The sequence below is a fragment of the Chionomys nivalis genome, chromosome 12, assembly GCF_950005125.1.
Source record: "Chionomys nivalis chromosome 12, mChiNiv1.1, whole genome shotgun sequence".
Classification (NCBI taxonomy): Eukaryota; Metazoa; Chordata; class Mammalia; order Rodentia; family Cricetidae; genus Chionomys; species Chionomys nivalis.
The window spans coordinates 36954108-36972788 of NC_080097.1; the positions used below are offsets into that span (position 1 = coordinate 36954108).

At 43.2% G+C, this 18681-nt stretch overlaps 1 protein-coding gene and 1 pseudogene across 2 annotated transcripts in view; one reads left to right on the forward strand and one right to left on the reverse strand.

Annotated features, from left to right (window-relative positions):
• Positions 1 to 18681, reverse strand: part of Enox1 (ecto-NOX disulfide-thiol exchanger 1) — a 561234-nt gene that overhangs the window by 419239 nt on the left and 123314 nt on the right. For both annotated transcript variants that reach the window (XM_057786570.1, XM_057786569.1), the window contains exon 2: positions 13409 to 13474. The gene's annotated coding sequence lies outside the window, so the exon portion shown is untranslated. The remainder of the gene's footprint in view (positions 1 to 13408; positions 13475 to 18681) is intronic.
• LOC130885148 (40S ribosomal protein S15-like) lies at positions 17544 to 17970 on the forward strand (annotated as a pseudogene).

Here is an 18681-nt window from a genome sequence, read left to right on the forward strand (position 1 = left end):
ACAGGCTGGAGGTTGCTGTGCATTTTTCAAAATGTTTATGGGTATTTTCCCTGCATGTATTTCTGGGCATATAGTGGAGACAGAAGCCATAAGAGTGACGGATACCCTGGAGCTGACATTACAGAGGGTGCTGGGAATAGAACTCTGGTCCTCTGCAAAAGCAGCCAGTGCTCTTAACCACTGAGCCATCTCTCTAGCCCCTAAGTGTTTTTTTGATGTTATTAACATCTGTAATAAGTTAAAATCAGGTAAAGGAGCCATCTTTGGCTTTGTGAATGAGCCTTGTCAAACAACTGAAAGTATTAAAAGCAATACCTGGGTTTCTAGGAGATGAAGAAATTGTGCCTCAGAACTAGAAGATGGAAACCCAGGACGGGCTCCCAACCTGCCTGCGTCCTCTACAGAGTTCAGACTCCATCAACACCAACTTCTGCCAGAGTTTCCTGACTATGGGCTAGGCTGTGAGGTTTGGACTTACTAGCTCCCACAGATTCAATCTTATTTGTATAGGTATATACCTATAATACATACAATTTATATATTTATATACACACACTAGGCAGCTGATAGATTACATAGACGGCTGAGAGGACAAGTAATAGATTAATAGATTTATTCTCAGCAAGGAATAGTGACTAATATAAAACGCAAAGCACCTCCCAGTTTTTGTTATTGTTGTTTGGTGGATGTAGAAGCTATGGGTGAACTGACCTTGAGAGCCATTTACCTCGGTTGTTGAATAAGGACCTCCTTCTGGAACCTGGGGATTACCAATGAGGCTAGACAACCGGATCTAGCAAACCTCCAGGATCTGTCCTGTCTGTCTCTACCTCTCCAGAGTTGGGATCACAAGCACATACTCCTACCTCTGACTTGTATTTTGTTTTGCAATATATACATATTCATATACCTTCATATATATGTATATATACATATATGTGTGTGTGTGTTCTGGGAATTGAGCTTAAGTCTGAAAATCACTTATAGGTTGAGCCCTCTCCAGAGTCTTCTGTTTGGAATATTTTCTAACATGGGAATTATAATGTACTCTGATATGGGGATCAGGATTATGTAATTTTAATTGCAACGTAAAGATTAATGCTTTCTTGGTGTACGTAATTCTTTCACTTTGGATTGGAAGTTTACTGCCTGGTATTCATTTAAAGAACTTCAGTCAATTCTGGAACCCGTGGTGGAGAATGCTTGTTGCTCCTCCAGAGGACAGACCGTGAGTACAGTGCCCAGCGCCCACATTGGGAGGAGAACAAAGACCTGTGACTCTAGCTTCAGGGGCTCTGATACCCTCTTCTGGCCTTTGTGGGCACATGTGCACACAGAGAGATGAAATATAAATAAAAAGATCTTTAAAAAATAATGTCATGGTCTAGAGAGATGACTCAGTAGTCAAGTGCACTTTCTGCTCTTCCAGAGGAGTGAAGTTTGGTTCCCAACACTCACACTGGGCATCTCTCAACCTCATGCAACTCCAACTCTGGCTTCCCTGTACATGTATTCATAATCAGACTCAGACACACACACACACACACACACACACACAAAAACACACCGCAATGCATGCCAGCACATGCACACACAAACCTACAAATAGTTTTTAAAAATAATTTTCAAAATGAACCAGCTATTCTAGAATGAGAACGTCATTTGTAAAAGACAGGCTATGGAAATATTTCTGGTGGTTAAACACATGCTCGTACATGCCAATTTGGGGCTTTATTCCTTTGTGTTTATGCTGTGAATTTTCTATGGATGCAACACTGCCCCCACCATTCGTTTGTAAAATTACAAATCAGACTACCTACTCTAATGAGGCAAGTGTCCATTTATAGCTAGGCAGCAAGTTCTTGGTTTAATGCTATGCTGACTGCTCCTTCCGTCTTTTTGTCCTTGGACTCTCCGTGAAGCAGCTCACAATATTTGCTTAAGCAGCTCTGCTTCTCTCCTTCCGCAGGTCATCAGGGGATGCCTAGCTACACACCTGCATCTGATCACCTGTGTACACAGGTGCTTCCCAGACCTCTCCTTCCCTGACCTCTGACCTTATCGCACTCCTGTATTTGTTGAGGTCAGGGGGCTCTTTTGGGAGCTGCAAAGATGGAGGATTGGGAATGCATCCCAGAGCAAACTGATTTAATCAGTTTTGGTCTTTTGCAAACTATTTTGCTGCCACAGCTGGAAAGAGACGTGGTCTGTTCCAGAAGGTGTTTGGATATGCTGGAGAGTCCTTTGAATATCCTAGTTTTCTTTCTACATTTAAACGTAACTAGTTAGTTAATTTCAGACCTGTAGATAGAGGTTTCTCCTAGACAGCAAGGCTTAACTGTAGTTTCTCTTCACCGGCTGTCCCACGGCTCCTGTCACCAGTCAGGCCTGTCTCCCTCTCCCGCTGCAGACCCATCTCTCTCCTCTATTTTCTGTCACAGTCCACAGTGTTACCCCCAATGCCATTTTGATCATGCCATTTACCCTTGAATGCTCCAAACGTTTCTCTTTAAATCGAATTTCCACCTGAGATATGCAAGTCTGCCCTCCCCGGTCCAGCTACGCCCGCTCCCAACCCGCTCCCCCTGCCTGCTGTACCCATTCTGCTCACCACATAAAGGAGAAACCCCACCTCCCGTTCTGTAGTTAAATGTTCATGCTGTCCTTTGAGTCTCCACCCAGGACAGATCTCCTGTGAGCTTAAAAATGACACCCTTCATTTGACATTGGGAGAGTTCAAGGGTTGGTGGCTGTCCTGGATCCCACCTTCAAATAATTAGCTTAGCGTGGTTTTCCACCCTTCCTTTTTCAGACCATTTTGGGCTCACATCCAGCAAATCCCGATGCAAAATAATAGTAACTAGCTGAAAAATCATTCTGCTGACCTCTTCTGAAAGCGCCTCTATTTTTACCTTATTCCATAATGATGTCTCAAATAAGAAACCTCTCAAAATTTTAAACTTCTTGTGTGAATTCTCTTAGAATAGGACCCCAAGTAAGCCAGTGTGAGGCATGCATATCAGAATATACTTTGCATTATGATGTATGTACATGTTACATATAGTTATGGAGATATTTTTGGTAAAATGTTTTTAATATTTAATAGTCATTAAATAGGTAAAATAAGGCCCTATTGCATATGGAGCAGCAAGGAGCCATTCTAGAACTTTCTGCAAGCATTTGCAATTGTAATCGGTAACACAGGCAGGAAGAATATCAATGCTGTTCAATCATCACTGGTAAAAATGTAAATTTTTTTTTTAAATTAAGACTTTAAAGTTCACCTGACTTAATCTTCTGCTAATGCAAGCTGGGGCTATTTCCTGGAATTTTGAGTGATTTAACATCATCAAGACATGTCAGAGATTCCTCCAAATTATCCAGTGTGTGCCATTCGTCATTTTGAGCCTCTCGGGAGATGAAACAGGGTGAGGCAAAGCATGCGCTTGAAGAACAAAGGGGAAAATGAAGCACAGAGACCTCAGGCTAAAAGCACAACACCCCTGTGAGGATGCTAAGAATGCATTCGAAGCCTGAAAAATGAGAGCCAATCAGCAGCCATTAGCTGAGCACCAAATTAAAGCATCATTGTTTGCGATGTCTGCGCTGAATGTGATGGGCACCGCATGGACAGTGCTCACAGGCCTTCCACAGCGTTCCTCACGTGCAGGCTCAAGCCTTCTTCTTTCACAGCCAACGAACTTCCAGAGTGACTGCCTGTGCTCCACCACCTTCCCCCAGAGGACGTCACAGGACAGCAGGGAAACATTGAGTGAGTCAGAAACGCGAGCTACGGGTCTCTTTCATTTCAACTTCTCATTTGGCTTTTATTAAAAGATGGAGTTTGCTATCATTAGATTTACTGTTATCTTATTTGTCATAATCCTGGTCTCAAAAACTTTTTTCCACCGAGTATAATTTACTCTTTTAACTCATAATTGCTTCATAGGGACATTCAACTGGCTTTGGAATTATTATTGGAATTATTAGAGTATCACATTTGGTTAGCAGAGAAAAAGGCAAACCTATCAACTTTTTAATTATACCTTTAACTGTTGAAGAATTTGAAACAGCAGTGGGATAAGTTGATTTTTTTTTTCTAAATCACTGCTCATAGGATGTATCACTAAGGCTGTGTCAGTAGGGTTTATAGTACTGTAACAAAGTAGCTATCACAGCTGACTTAAAAATAATTTACTTTATCATTCTAGAGGTTTTAGTCAATGGACTGCTGGCCCTCCTGCCTTGGGCCTGTTGTGCCATGGGACACCGTGGTAGGATCAGATGGCCACCTCATCGTGGCCAGGAGGCAGAAAGAGGAGATTAAAGTCCAGGGTCTCAAAATCCTTTACAGTTAAGTCCCCCAAATGCTGCCCACTTAATATTGCCCATGTCTTAAAGGCTCTGTCACCCCACAACATCACAGGCTTAGGATGTAACCTTCAACACATGTCCCCTCGGGGAACATCTACAAGCCAAGCCCCAGAAATGACAAATAAGTATCTGAGAGAGAACCAGTACAGTCTTGATCAGGAAACTGTATTTTGCCATTTGAGGTAAAACAGTCTTTGAAAATGTATATTCATCAATGAGCTTAAGTCAAAATTCTGAAAAAAGGGCTGGTGATACAAGCCAGGGTATAAAGGCAACTGCTGCCAAGTCTGACAACATAAGTTTGATCCCCCAGGACCCACAAAACGAAAAACTCTGACTCCCGTTGGGTAGTATCTATACACTGTGTGAAGGTGGGTTGCGGTGACTGGTATAATAAGAAGCTGAACGGCCAATAGCTAGGCAGGAGGTATAGGCAGGATTTCCCGGTAGAGAAAGGAAGAGGAGGAGGGATCTAGGTACACAGGACATGTCAGGAGATCAGGAAGTCCAAGATGGAAGAGAGGTAACACCACGTGATACAAAGTGGACTAATATAAAGGGGTTATGTTATAAGACCTGGATAAGAACAAGCCTAAGGGCTGTCATAATAAGAAATTTCTGTGTCATTATTTAGGAGCTAGGGGATAGAAAAAGACATGCTACAGACTCCTCCGAGTTGGCTTCTGACTTCTCTTCCACATGCACGCATGAAAAGTTCATGCCAGGCATACATGTGCATATATGTACTCAAATACCAAATTAAGGTTAATGCAACAGAAACATTCTAAAATAGGAATGGATTATTTTTGGAAGTCTATGGATGGCACCATACTTGCACTATACGTGCACACTTAAGTCATGGGGTTCTAGAGAGACCACTGGTGTCAAGTCACACAGCATCCCATGATTAAATATTCATCCTGCCTTACATCGGGTCTTCCCCAGAGCAAATCATTGTGCTGAGCAGTTTCCCATGAATTTGCTGTGTCTCTTCCAAACCCTCACGAGTTCTCCAGACCTCCTTTCTCGGGGCCTGCACACAAGGGGCTTTACCAGTTTCATCATCATCAAAGTCTCCCCTGAATCCCTCTATGCACCACAATTTAGGTCAATTGACCCCGACACCTGTTGTTTGGCTGTGACTTCAGATGTCTTCTGTCTTTAAGCCAGGTCTTACCTATTAGTAGATTCTGCCATTTATTGGAACACAATCTAGATTGATAAAGTTGCATCATTTTTTTAATTTTTCTCTTTGACCCTTAAATTACTAAATTTAGGGGTCATGTAGGAATGTTGAATTTCCCTTAGATACTTTCCAGTGCTTTGCCCCAAATTCTCTCCCTCTGACATTGCTATTTTTGGATACTAGACCTCATAAACAGATCCTATTGGCTACTTATTTATATTTATTTATTTATGGTATTATCTTCCTACAGTGTTCTGTTTTCTCCACGTTCTGAGTGCATGTTTTAGTTTCTGCCTCTCAGGACAGAAGCTTTCCTTAAAGTCCAATGATCCTCGGTCATCTACTGATATGTAAGGGTGGAGAACCCGAAAGTTAATAGGAAGTTTGTGGCCCAGGAGGATGCTTGATTCTCAGGTCTGAGCTGGAAAACTGGGATACTCTGCTCTCTTCTGCCAGATTATAATCCCACTTTCTTAGCCCTTAGGCCACCACCCCGTCCACTGTCATTCCAACTTCCAAAATGTTGTAGCTGTTTCATAGGTGTCTTCCTTTAGGAAAAGTGCCTCTAAATTCACTTCAATTCTATTTTAGAAAGGTCAGAAATAACATATTTATTCATCTTTGAGGGGGTCAATTTTTTTCCTTTTATTGAAAATAGATTTTCCCCCACACAGTATATCTTGATACCACCTCCCCTCCCATATAGACCCATCCCCCTTCTATTACTAGAAAACAAACAGGCTTCTAAGGAATAAATAATAAAATAAAATTAGAAAAAAATCACACATCAGAATAGGACAAAACAAACCAACAGAAGGAAAAGAGCCCAACAGAAGGCACAAGAGACAGACTCACTGGCTCACACCCTCTGCGTCCTGCTGATCCCTCAGAGGACAGGACAGTGAGAGCGGGGGAAGCGTCAGTGAAGCCATAAAGTGCAGGCTACGGTTCTCTTCAATTTCAACTTCTCAGTTGACTTCTATTAAAAGACGAAGTTCGCTATCTATAGATTTACTGTTGTTTTATTTGTCAGAATCTTGGGTCTCATCCATATTTATCTTTAACCTGAAACTTCTGAGTCAGTGTTTAGCCTTTGGCATTGAGAATCCTTTAACATTGAGATTACTCAATTTGTTTACAGCAGAAGAGACAAGATCCAATGTTTAGGAGTAGCAAAGTGAGGCATTAAGGTGAAACTCAATTTGGTAACTGCATGTTCTTAGGTAACGGTCCATCCCATTGCCCTAACAATGCACTGTGCATTGTGGGAAATAAGAACATATCCTCAAAGGGAAAAGAGGGCTCTGCACTGATGACTGACCTAAAAAAGGACATGCGGAGCAAACTCCATCTGACAAGATGGTGGGATGCAAGAGCCAATGCAAAGGAGGAAAGAAGGGTTTCAATTCGGTTTTGAAAACTTGGGCTTCCAGACATTTCTCTACAGAGGCTGCACCTTGTACAACAGAGGATGATTAATTGATTGAGGGATATATATATATATATCAAGGCTCCTCACATAAGAAAAGAAAACCCTTCTGCACAAAACACATCTGCTTTGAGTGTCTGAAGATTCTCCATCCCTCACCAAGGTGGATCATCAAGATGTTGAAATGTTTTGTAAATACTTTAGTACAATACAATCTTATGAAAGGAGATAGAAAACTTCAGACTTGAGTGATGTTCAGATTTTAAAGTTATACACTTATGGAGATTGAAAATACAATGGTTACTGAAGTTATTACAGGTTAAAAAAAAGAAAAAAGAAAAACTTCTATATCATGCACCTGCAGCTCTCCTGGCCCCAGCACCACTCATCCCACTAAAATGGCCTTCTTCCTAACAGTGTTTATAAAACAAACAAACAAACAAAACACTCACTGTTGCCTAAATGAGAACAGGTCTTAATTACATTTATGTAAGTATGCATCCGTGCATGTATGTCTATAGACAACAGACATATCCACCCTGCAGTGATTGAAAGTAAGAACAAATCTGTTACTCCCATCGGGGTAGGAACTGGTGGAGGTTAAATGTAAGGAGAGGCAGGAATCTTAATGAGCACAAGTCCAGAGCCTGGCCCGCAAGGAGACAGCACTGATGTTCCTAAAGATGGAGTTCTGTCATTAAAGTGGTATTTCCAAATGTAAAATCTTTCAGTGCAACATAATTATGACAGCCAGGATTTCCAAAACATCACTTAGGACACTGAATGACCCAGAGATACAAGGTCCCCAAAGCTGGCCTGGCCTGTTGACAGGAGAAATGGGGGACAACTGATCTCGGAGCAAGAATCAATGGAATTGAATAATCTGCCTTTACAGGGCTGCGGATACGGGTTGTCAAGTCAATGGAACAGGGAGGGATGTTCACTAACAAAGGGACTTGCACCCATTCACTTTAAAACTAAACCCGTTAGCCTTCCATCAATTCAAGAAATGTCTACTGAGATCTACTATGTTTAAGGCATAGAGTTTTGTCTTATCATTTGTTTCATTATGTTATAAACTAATGCAGAAAAACCCAGTTAATTGATTTCACAGGCTGACTGATGCTCTTCCTTAAGAACAACAGATTGATTTTTTTATAGACAGCAACGTTCATTCTCCCATCGTGTCTCTTCTCGATGCACACTGTCCAATCGACTTCAGAGCCAACTCGATGCAAAAGCAGAAGAAAGGCAGTATGGGAACAAGGTCCATTAGGCCCAATATTGCCTCAATTACTTTAATTCCATTATTCCTGTTCATATTACTTCTGTAATCAATATCTCTTTGCAGTTACTCATGTTTACCCTTTTCGAAATCTCAAGTAATAGGATTATGGTCTTTTGAGCTCAGTGGCGACACAGTTTCATAAATACATTTTTGAATTTGTGATTGTCTCCAGACCTGTAACTGAGAAGACTTAAATTGAATCAAGTTTTCCAGAGGTCATTTCATATAATAATTTTAATGTAATATGGGTGCTTTTTACCTGTTGGGCCATTTGTTACTCAGTGACAGAAACAATCTCATGCAGCTTAATGGCTGAGTGTCCCCTTCCCATGTCGAAACCTTAGGGCCGCTCATCTGATTTCCACTTAAACCTGAAATCCTTTCTGCACTAGGTCTGCCTTTTGTTCAATGCAGTCCTCCCCCTCCGCCGACAGTTATTCTTCCATGCGAGAGCTGCATATGGAGAGCACATTAACCACTGCATCTTACCGTGACGACTAATCGATTACAGGAAGAGCCTCCCAAATTATAGAAACTCTGCTTTGCTCAGTTCTCTGGACAGGCGTCAGCGCAGTGTCTGCTACGTGCAAGAGGCTGCTCTTTTGACATAGACAGGCTACATGAACGATATCAGCCCTTCACTTCAATGCGTGGGTATCTTACCGAGCATTTGTAAAAATAGCTTGTGACTCGAAGAAGCATATGAAGATTTTGATTGAGAAGTCAGTGAGCTTAGAAGGGGTAAAAAAAAAAAAAATCAGTCAAGAGTAAAGTTTCCATAAGAAATACAAACGACAGGTAGTCTTGAGGGACAGGGTGGTCTTGAAAATGGAAGCAGAGAGACAAAAGTAGGAAATGGTGTATAAGAAACAAAATGAACAAGCCTCACTGAGTGCGTGACTTCATGGAGTGAGGGGCGGTGAGAGGAGCCTGGCTGTCCTTTGGAAGCAGTGACTAGAGAGTCATAAAGAAAGAAGATACATGCTCTTATGAACTGTCAGTCTCCTGGCGGTGTGCAGGATGCATGGACGGCAACAGATGTGAGCATCACGAGACAGAAAGGCAGACTCCGCTGTGTGTAAAGGAACCAGCGAGATCTGATTTCCACCTTCCCATCAAGAGCCTCATCCATTCTCACTCCCTCTTTCCACTGTAGGCTCTGGGGCATCCTATCAACATGCAGCGCACGGCACACCCAGCTCCCTGCAGATCCATCTCCTCTCCTATGGAATGCTTCTCATTCCATGATGCTCATCCACAGGGTGGCTTCTTTTCTGTTCTCCCAATCTCCGCTCCTTTACGATCTTCATAAAAACCGTCCCTACCTCCCTCCAGGCAATTTTACTGCCCTGCTTCCTGTTTGGAAGACATGTGAAGTATATGGCTGAATTACACCAGTAGCTTTTGCATGGCTGTTCATCTTCGTCTGAATGATAATATGTTCAACATTTTCTCCCAGAGCAATTTTTGGTACAAGACAGAAAGGCAATGCATAAATGAGCAAGTGAAAGGGGAAGTGAGGAAAAACCTAGAAAAGGAAGAGACAAGCAGAGGAGGAGGAGTGGAGGAGAAGAGGAGGAGAAGGATTAGGAGAAGAAGAGGAGGAGGTACAGGAGAAGAGGAGGAGGAGGTACAGGAGAAGAGGAGGAGGGTGTGGAGGAGAAGCAACGGTGGGGGTTAAAAAGCACAGACTACAGGAATTGGACAAAGCCTATGCTACCCATATGCAAGAACCAGCAACAGAGCGGGGAGAATGCCACACTTGTTGAGCTCCCTGCCAGAAGCCCTATGCTCGTCTTTATTACCTTTACTTTCCAGCTGAGGATCACTGAACTCATAGATTTTAAATGAAACAGCAAGATTGCCATGGGAGAAAGATGAATCCAAAGAAATCGGACACTTAGGTTCCCATTCCAACTTGTGTGAAGAAAGATTTAAAAAAAGCAATGTCCTAAGAAGGTTTGATAAAAGTTTAACTCAAAATATGATTGTGCTAGGCACATGCTTTTAATCCCAGAAGTGGGAAGCCAAAGCACATAGATCTGAATTTGAGGCCAGTGTGTCCTACACAGCAAGTGAAAGCAGGTTCACATAGTGAGACCCTATCCCCAATATCCCCAAGCAAAGAACTTGTTGAAATTAATATACTTTCGAAACACTATAAATATCTTTTTTTTTTTTTTTTTTTTTTTGGTTTTCAAGTCAGGGTTTCTCTATGTATCTCTGGCTGCCCTGGAACTTGCTTTGTAGACTAGGCTGGCCTCAAACTCACAGAGACCCACCTGTCTCTGCCTCCTGAGTGCTGGGATTAAAGGTGTGTGCCACCAACAACCTTTAACAGGTGTTTAAAAAACACACACACAAAACTCTATCATGTTAATCACTGACTAAGTGAACACAGAAATGACTTGCAGGGTTTAAAATCAGAGCTAACAACAAATATTAGCATCCCATGGAAACCCTATGTCCAAGTTCTCAAATATGAGATCAATGAAATTAATGAATGCAGAATGATAGCAAAGAAAAGGCTAGCCAACAAAGATAACTAAGGTTTAAATGCTAGAGGGGCTTGTAGCTGTGCTTCTGGGATATTTCTATAACAGAGGAGTATAAGGTCCACACAAATGACTTAGTTATTAAAACAAGAATGATTAGAGCATTTCCGCTACAGCAGTGCACAGTGCAGTCGTGGCCACCCAGTTTGGCAGACTCTAATAAAGAGTGTGTAAGTGCTTGCTCACTGGGCTCTACCTGCAGCCACAGAGGGCAACCCCACCATCGACCTGATGTGATGATCTTTGTGTGGCTAAAGCAACTGAACTGCCATCCTTAGCAAACCAAAGGAGGGATGTGAATGTGGGAAGCTACAGAAGCGCTTAAATCAACGGCAGTGGAGGCCGGAGTGAAACAGAGAAAGCAGCTGTGCAGGCATCAAGACAAAGCTGGTCATGCCTCTACATCATTAGGTGGGACCGTGCCTGCACACAACACACGTTTCATAAGCAACTGCTATATGATTTTTGCCAATTTTCGAAGGACAAACATCGGTGGGAAAAGGGCTAACATGAAGTTTTATTTCTATTTTGCATTGTACTATCTGCCTCCAGCTTATAAATCCAGTACTGTCAGAACCAATGTTACCCACTTGGACATGGGGCAGATGCACCCTCATCCCGAGGAACACAGAAACGCCTGTGGGCTGGGAATGTCTGCATGTGAGTGATTCCAATAGGCCTGCAGGGTAGACTTTGAGGAAGCCGGAGCCTGGCCCTGACCCTCCACATCTAGACCCTGCCTATCACCTTAAAAGAGCTCCCCATCTAGACCCTGCCCTACCACCTTAAAACAGCTCCACATACTGCTCATCCTGGGCACAGGAGAACTCTCAGATCTCCTAACCAGTCCACTCATTCCAGGCAGAAAACTCTGCCTCCAGCCCCTTACACTTCTCGGTGGGAGGCTTCCTCTTAGTTCCTTTAGCTAATATTTTTTTTTTCTGCAACAGCAGACTTGGAGTTAAGAGGAAGTAAAAATTTCACAAATAAACATCTCCAAGAATAAACAGAGCCATTAAGTTCTACCTGAGGATCAGTGTCCTAATGTCTTACCAACACCCAAATCCGAATGCTAAAGGGGTAACTTCTAATAATCTGAGCTAGAGAAGCATAGAAATGGGAGAAGACACTGCGAGGGCAGATCCATTCCAGAATAGCATTTATGAATTAAAGCTAGGAAACAGAACATTAAACTTAATAAGTGCAAAGCAATGCAGCTGGGGAGGAAGAGCAGCCCGGCTATGATTTAAACGGCTCTGAATTGGCTGCAAAGATATCTTGAGGTTCTGATGGAGGCAGGATGCAAATTGATGGTTCGGCCTGGATGCCAGCAGAGAAGCAAGGACCATTCACACCAGGAGCTGCGTATGTCTTTTTAAATTCGCTTTCTATATAACTTTCAAAAGAGGCATCTTATCTGTTTACAGTGTTGTTTAACCTAGACTATACCGCATGGAGGTGTTGACTGTAGGTAAGAGTGGTATGAAGCCTGCACACCTCTGGAAAGTGCACTTTGCTTCTCCTAACTCAATCTGGCCACCATCAAGGTGGTCTTTCACTCATTCTGTAGACAGTAAGCAGCAGCAAGGTGGTGGTAGACTCGTCGGGGGATACCGAGAGACGTGCCACTTGGACAGTATCGTGGCTGAATTGTGCCCCTCTAACAGATGCAGAGGTACCAGCTTCCTGTGCAAGTGAACATAACGTGCTTTAGAAATGGAGTTCATAAGGATGGTGAAGCTAAGACTAGATGATTAGAATCCCCCCAGTGTCCTATGACACTGAGGTAGGCAGGCATAGAAGGAATATGATAGGAAAACTGGGGGGAAGATGTCACCTATAAGCCAAGGAATGCCTGAGACAACAGAATCTCGAGCTGGAACCTACTCTTCCTCGCAACACCAAAAAGGAACCCCGACCACGCCTTGATTGTGGACACATAGCTTCTAGGACTATGGGACAATGATATGGATTAAGTTACCAAAGAAATAAACCCAGTAACAAAATTACCATGGCAAAGAGAACTCCTGCTGGGGTCATTTATACTGGTATCTTGGTCCTGTTAACCAGATGGCTATGTCCATATGAGAGGCCATATGAGAAAGAGATGGTTTCTCTCTAGTGGGGATCTTTAGTCCTCTGGATAGATGGCTAGACAGAAAAGTAAGCAGCAAAACTTAATGGAAAACTAATCTGAGTGACCTGTTTGGGCAAATCAAAGTCGTGAGACATGAATTTTAATAAGAAAAGGAGGGAGGGGAGTCAGGACAACTTAAGATAAGAAGAAAAAGAGAAGACTTAATTTGAAGCCTTCAGTATTTACATATTTACATTAGCGTGGAAAAGAGAGGTTTCTGATAAAAAGGAGGAACAGCCATAATTCCACTTGACTTTAGAAATTGGTACACAGCCTCCTCTGACTGTGTTTCATGGCTGATGGTTTCCCAGGCAGCCCTGTGCAACATATGTGTAAGAGAATGACGTCAAGCCACATGATGACGGGAAGTCGGTTCCCACACAGGACACCCTGACATTAGTCCTGCTTGCCATTTGTGCCCCACGCACCACTCCCTTACCTTAGGACAGTGAGTTCTCTCTCCTCCGCGTATTATCAATACATGGCTATGCCGGCTGCCAAGGACCTGTAAAACAAAGGCCATCTTGTGAGAAGAAACTCCAAACATCAATTGCTGAGCCGCCTGAACATGTGTAAGCAGATGCAAGGTACCACTTGGCGGAGCTTGAGCTGAACATCGCCCTTTCTGCGCCCAGCCCATTCCAACTGAATGCCCTTGCAGAAGGGCTCCGCACCATGCTAACTTGGGAACAATCAATAACTGCTCACCATAAAGAGCCTTTAAGCTGTCAATCTTTCACAGAATATTTCTGCTTTAAAGAAGCCCTCGTCATTAAAGTTTGCTACACCGCGGCTGGTGTGTGTTAGAGCCAGAGCCTCACTAGTGCCTAACGCTGTAGAAGCAGATGAGCTAATTTGTCTTGTAAATTTCCACCTGGAGATGAATTAGTGGTTTGTGCATTTTTTTCTAAGAAAATCTATTGTCCTGCAAACTGCATAATATACCTAGATATTTTCATAGACTAAGATTGAGTTTTTTAGGAAGCATGTCAGAGCCCTCTTTTTCCAAGCATGGTCTGTACTCAGTAACATCACGCTGGACTAAGGGTCCACAGGGAGGTGAACAGCACCAGAATCTGCAATTTCATGGGGCCTTCAGTTGGTTCCCATGCACACGGAAGCCTCAGAAGCCTGATTTTAAAGTACCCCCAACACTGTGCCTGTGGTTCCTAGGACCACAATATGGAGTGACCCAGATCTGAAGCCCACAATTTCATTACAGGTGTATGAATCTGAGAACAAACGGCCTCCTGACCCTTCCAAAATCCTTCGCTGCTGACTAAATCCCCTTCCTGTTCCAGGACACATAGACTAACTGTGAAGCAATAGCAAAAAGCTCATTAGTTATAACCAATGTCATCCAAGGAGTCCGAAGAGGGAAAATGGAAATTATAAAATGGTAGATTTGCTCTAACAGGAAGGTGGGCACTTACGTGTGCATGCCCACTTGGAAAGTGCCTTGCTCAGTGCCAGCTGTCTGGAAGGCATGCCACATAAATCCTGTAACAAAAACTAGATCTTCCAGAAGGTACGGTGCACGGCAGTGTCAGGGCATGTAACCAGACCAGAAAGGAGTCAACTACTTTACTTCGAGAAAATACTGGACTGTGACTTTCTATTTTTCTTTCGGCTTCTTTGAATATCTGTATGCATGAGCCATAACCGTGGTAGCCCAGAGGTGTGCTTCCCCACTTTTAACTCTACTACCTGTAGACAAGGAGGAATGGCAAACATCAAATGCAGAAAGCGCCGACTCAGAAGTCTGCGGCACCCAGCCAGGGATAACAGAACTGTGCCTCTATGCTTGCCATTTGATCACACAGAGTGTCAATGAAACCTCAACCAGTTATACAGCAACCACAAAGGGAATCGCATTAAAGTTAATACAAAAGTCAGGAAAATGTCCTCCACAAGGGACATGGCTGTTTCGTAGAAGCACCACGGGGAGCAGTTGAGAGCTCTTGGTATGACCAAAGCGTGCACTACCTCCCTCTCTGTGCCCACCTCTTTCCTACATTTAAATGATTCTCTTCTCTCTTTCTTCCCTCACTTATTCTTGTGGCTTCGCTGGTTCCCTCACCACCTCCAGCTGGTCTCCTATCCCTACCTGGGTCTCCTTTCCCCTTTCAATTGACCTGCTGTGTTACCCGGTCTTTTCTGTGAGCAGGGAAGGGAGAGAAAGAAGGAACATCAAATATCCTGTGCCTCCTCTCCACTGTCTCTTTTTTCCCTTCTATGCCCATGTTTTGATTCTCTTATTCTATGCCCTCCTGCCTTTCACAGACCTGAGTCGCTGCTGTTGTTAGCACGCAGCCAGTCCAGCCAAGCACAGAGCTTAGCAATGACAGGGGAAGTGCTGGACTTCTCCATTAAGCCGACATAATACTTGGACTTCACACATCCCCCTAACCTGTGCCAGGTCAACAGCCAGGGCAGGGAGGCTTTAAAAGTGCAATAACCTAGCGTTCTCTTAGCATTTGAAAATATAGGACAAACCTGGAATATTCAGCTATTGTGTTTAAAAGCACAATATACTAAGGAGACATATACTATGTGAAGGGTTTCACACGCTCCCTAGTTTTGCCTAAGTGCACCATGAAAGCAATCCTGGCTTTAGTCTCATTCCTCTTTGTACAGATCCCATGTCCCCCTGGGATGAGGGAGGCACATCCCATCTGCATACAAGGCAGTGCAATAGCTCCAGCAAGAGCTTACCAAGCGGTTCTGGACAAAGACACAATACGGCACACAAGAAACCTCCTTTACTCTCCCATCAGGAAGCCTCAAAAGGTACAGTTTAATAAATATATGAAGATTGTATATAATACAGAAATGCCTGGTACCACTTCTCATATCAACTGCATTTAGGAAGAATGCTATAGCTTCTTAGGTTTCAATATGGCAATCTCGCATGTAGTCTTTAAATTGCAGAAAAGCAATTTTGGTTTTCTTTAAGTAGCACAATCTGTTATAGTCAAGCTGTGAAGTATCAATAAAACTCATACAAAATCCAGCTTGCTGACCTTTTGTGTCCTGGTGCCTGGACACAGTTCCTGGCACAGTGCATGTATGTAAGTATGTATGTGAATTATGAACATAAGTATATACATATATTATATAATGTACATATTATATATGATGAATATACATATATATTCTATATATATGATAGAAAAATGATTGAGTGACCAACCAATAACACACTGGTCAGTATAAATTTTATAGAGCCTAGCTGAGGAAAATACTAATTCACACTAATGAGCAGTGCACACAGGCATTTTCCAGCCAACTAAGAAATTCCCCATAATGCACTTGCTCCACAGACCACACAACTACTGGATTCCTACTTTGGCTACAGTGAGAAGGAGATATAGATTGTTGAGTCATGCTGAACAAACTGTGGGAAGTCACTCTGGAATGAAGGGGCCAGGTGAGCAATTTCCGGGTGACTGTAAGACACTACTGTCAATCAACCAAGAGTGAAAGAAGGAGCCTGTAAGTTTGTTACATGTTACTCTAAATTGCTTTGTAATTAAAAGCATGTATTTCATTATGTAGCACCAGTGTTCCATAGAAATTACTAGAGGTTCTTTTCACCGCTAACAACCCTATCATCGCTGGGCTGAAGGCGTCACGCCCCCATCAAAGGCATTCAGAAACCTACAGAGTCGGCCGTCTTTCTGGAGCATCTGGGGTAACTCCCAACATCTTTGACTGTCCCTGGAAACAGTTTACAAATGTCAAGTTCTCACTTGGACAAGGGGTTCATTCTTTAAAAGGAAATGTTTGGCAGCTCCGAGGACATACATATTTCAACATGAATCTGGTCCGGGTAGGACAAAGTATTCAAACCCATCAGTTTTACTTACGACTAACAGTGTTGAGGGCTATTCCCCTGCAGATGGTGGCATGTGCCTGAGAAACAGCAGGAAGGTCTCTGCCACCTCTGCTGCCCTTTTTGCCTTAATCTGGTCAGTAGATCTTGGTTAAAAAAAAAAAAATCTGACCTCTAGAAGCAGATCACAAGACCCTCACATGAGAAGTAAAGCCTCTACACATAACTCCAAGAGCCGAAGTCCTTAGTAGACCTCCTTCCATTCACTACTAGTAGATCATACTCTTTTGCCCAAACCTATCTGTCCACAACTACCTACTTCTTAGGCAACAACAAAACCTACCAGCTTAACAACTGTTTGAGGTCATTATTGTATGAGGTCTCCACTATCCCATAAAAACTTTAAAAAAGCTTGTATGTCTTTCTTTTTATGAGTGCCTTTTGTTTGGTGTATATCGCCATGAACGCAGCTAGACTTCTCTCCTCCTATGGGCACTTTACACCGCTCCCTCACTATCGCAAGTGAAAACCACAAGACCGCATTCGCTACCGTGCAACAAGCAAGGCTTTCTAATAACATGGATTTAGAGTCAAGGTAGAATGTCTTAACTGATTCTCCTTAAATTTAATTTTGAGTCTTCCAGTGATATGGTTTCCTGCTTCTATAAAGACCACCATTCCACAATTTCAGTCTTACACAAATATCATTATAAAATAGTTCCCAAGAGCATCCACCAAGATGGCTGAAGTAGAGAAAAAAAAAAAAAAAGCGGAACTTTTCACAAATTCACCTACCCCAGCGTGGACCTGGATCTGGATGCTAGATTTGACCTGTGAGCCCCTGATGCAGTTGTACAGCATGCACCAGAGGCAGCGCCTGAACCTTGGCCTGTGGTGGAAGCAACAGTTGCTACTCAAGCACCTGAGAAAGGCCAAGAAGGAGGCGCCACCCATGGAGAAGCCAAAGATGGTGAAGACCCACCTGGGAGACATGATCACCCTGCCTGAGACGGAAGGCAGCACGGTAGATGTGTACCTGACCTTTGGCCAGGTGGAAAACCAGAGATGATCGGCCACTACCTGGGTGAGTTCTCCATCACCTACAAGCCTGAGAAGCACTATAGGCTTGGTGCCAACACTCCTCCCGCTTCATCCCTCTCAAGTAGCTCTCTGGCCAATGAAGACTCATGTTTAGTTGTGGGGTGTGGGGGGAGGTGTGAGGGGGATCCAGAAATAAAATCAGCATTGTGCTTGGCATCCACCATCTACAATGTCCTAGGACTGTTTACAAACAGGATGCTGAGGGAGGACCAAGAGGGGAGGAGGGACAAGGGGACTGTGTCATCCAGGAAATCATCAGAGCGACTGCTTGGCTTCTCTGGCATTTCAGCATCTTCAGATGTCTTTGAGACGCATCCCAATCGAGTAGGTTCTGGAGGAAGAGAGCAAACTGATGGAGGGGTAATCCATGACCAGCTCTTCCTGGAAGACACCCTGCAGGGGATCAGGGACTCCATGCCCAGAAGTGGCCAAGCCCTGTTTAAGCAAAGCTTTTGGTGACAGAGGGCCCAGGGGAACCCTCTGTAAAGAGATCACCACATATTTTCATAGTTTACAAGGAAGAAGCAAGTCCAGCTTCAGTCGTTCATGAATAAGGCCTCTTTAACATTTTAATGAGAACATTAACTCAGCTTCACTTGGTTTGGCCTTCCCAGAAAGTCTGTTAGCCTTAAAGAAAGTTACTTACAAAACCAATAATGAAATTGCAGGCCTCTCTGTGCCCCTGAGGGCACCACTGAGCCACAAACAGTGACTGTATTATTGCTCCCTGGAACTAGCCTATATTTTGATCACACTACAGTTTGGTAAATGAGTCA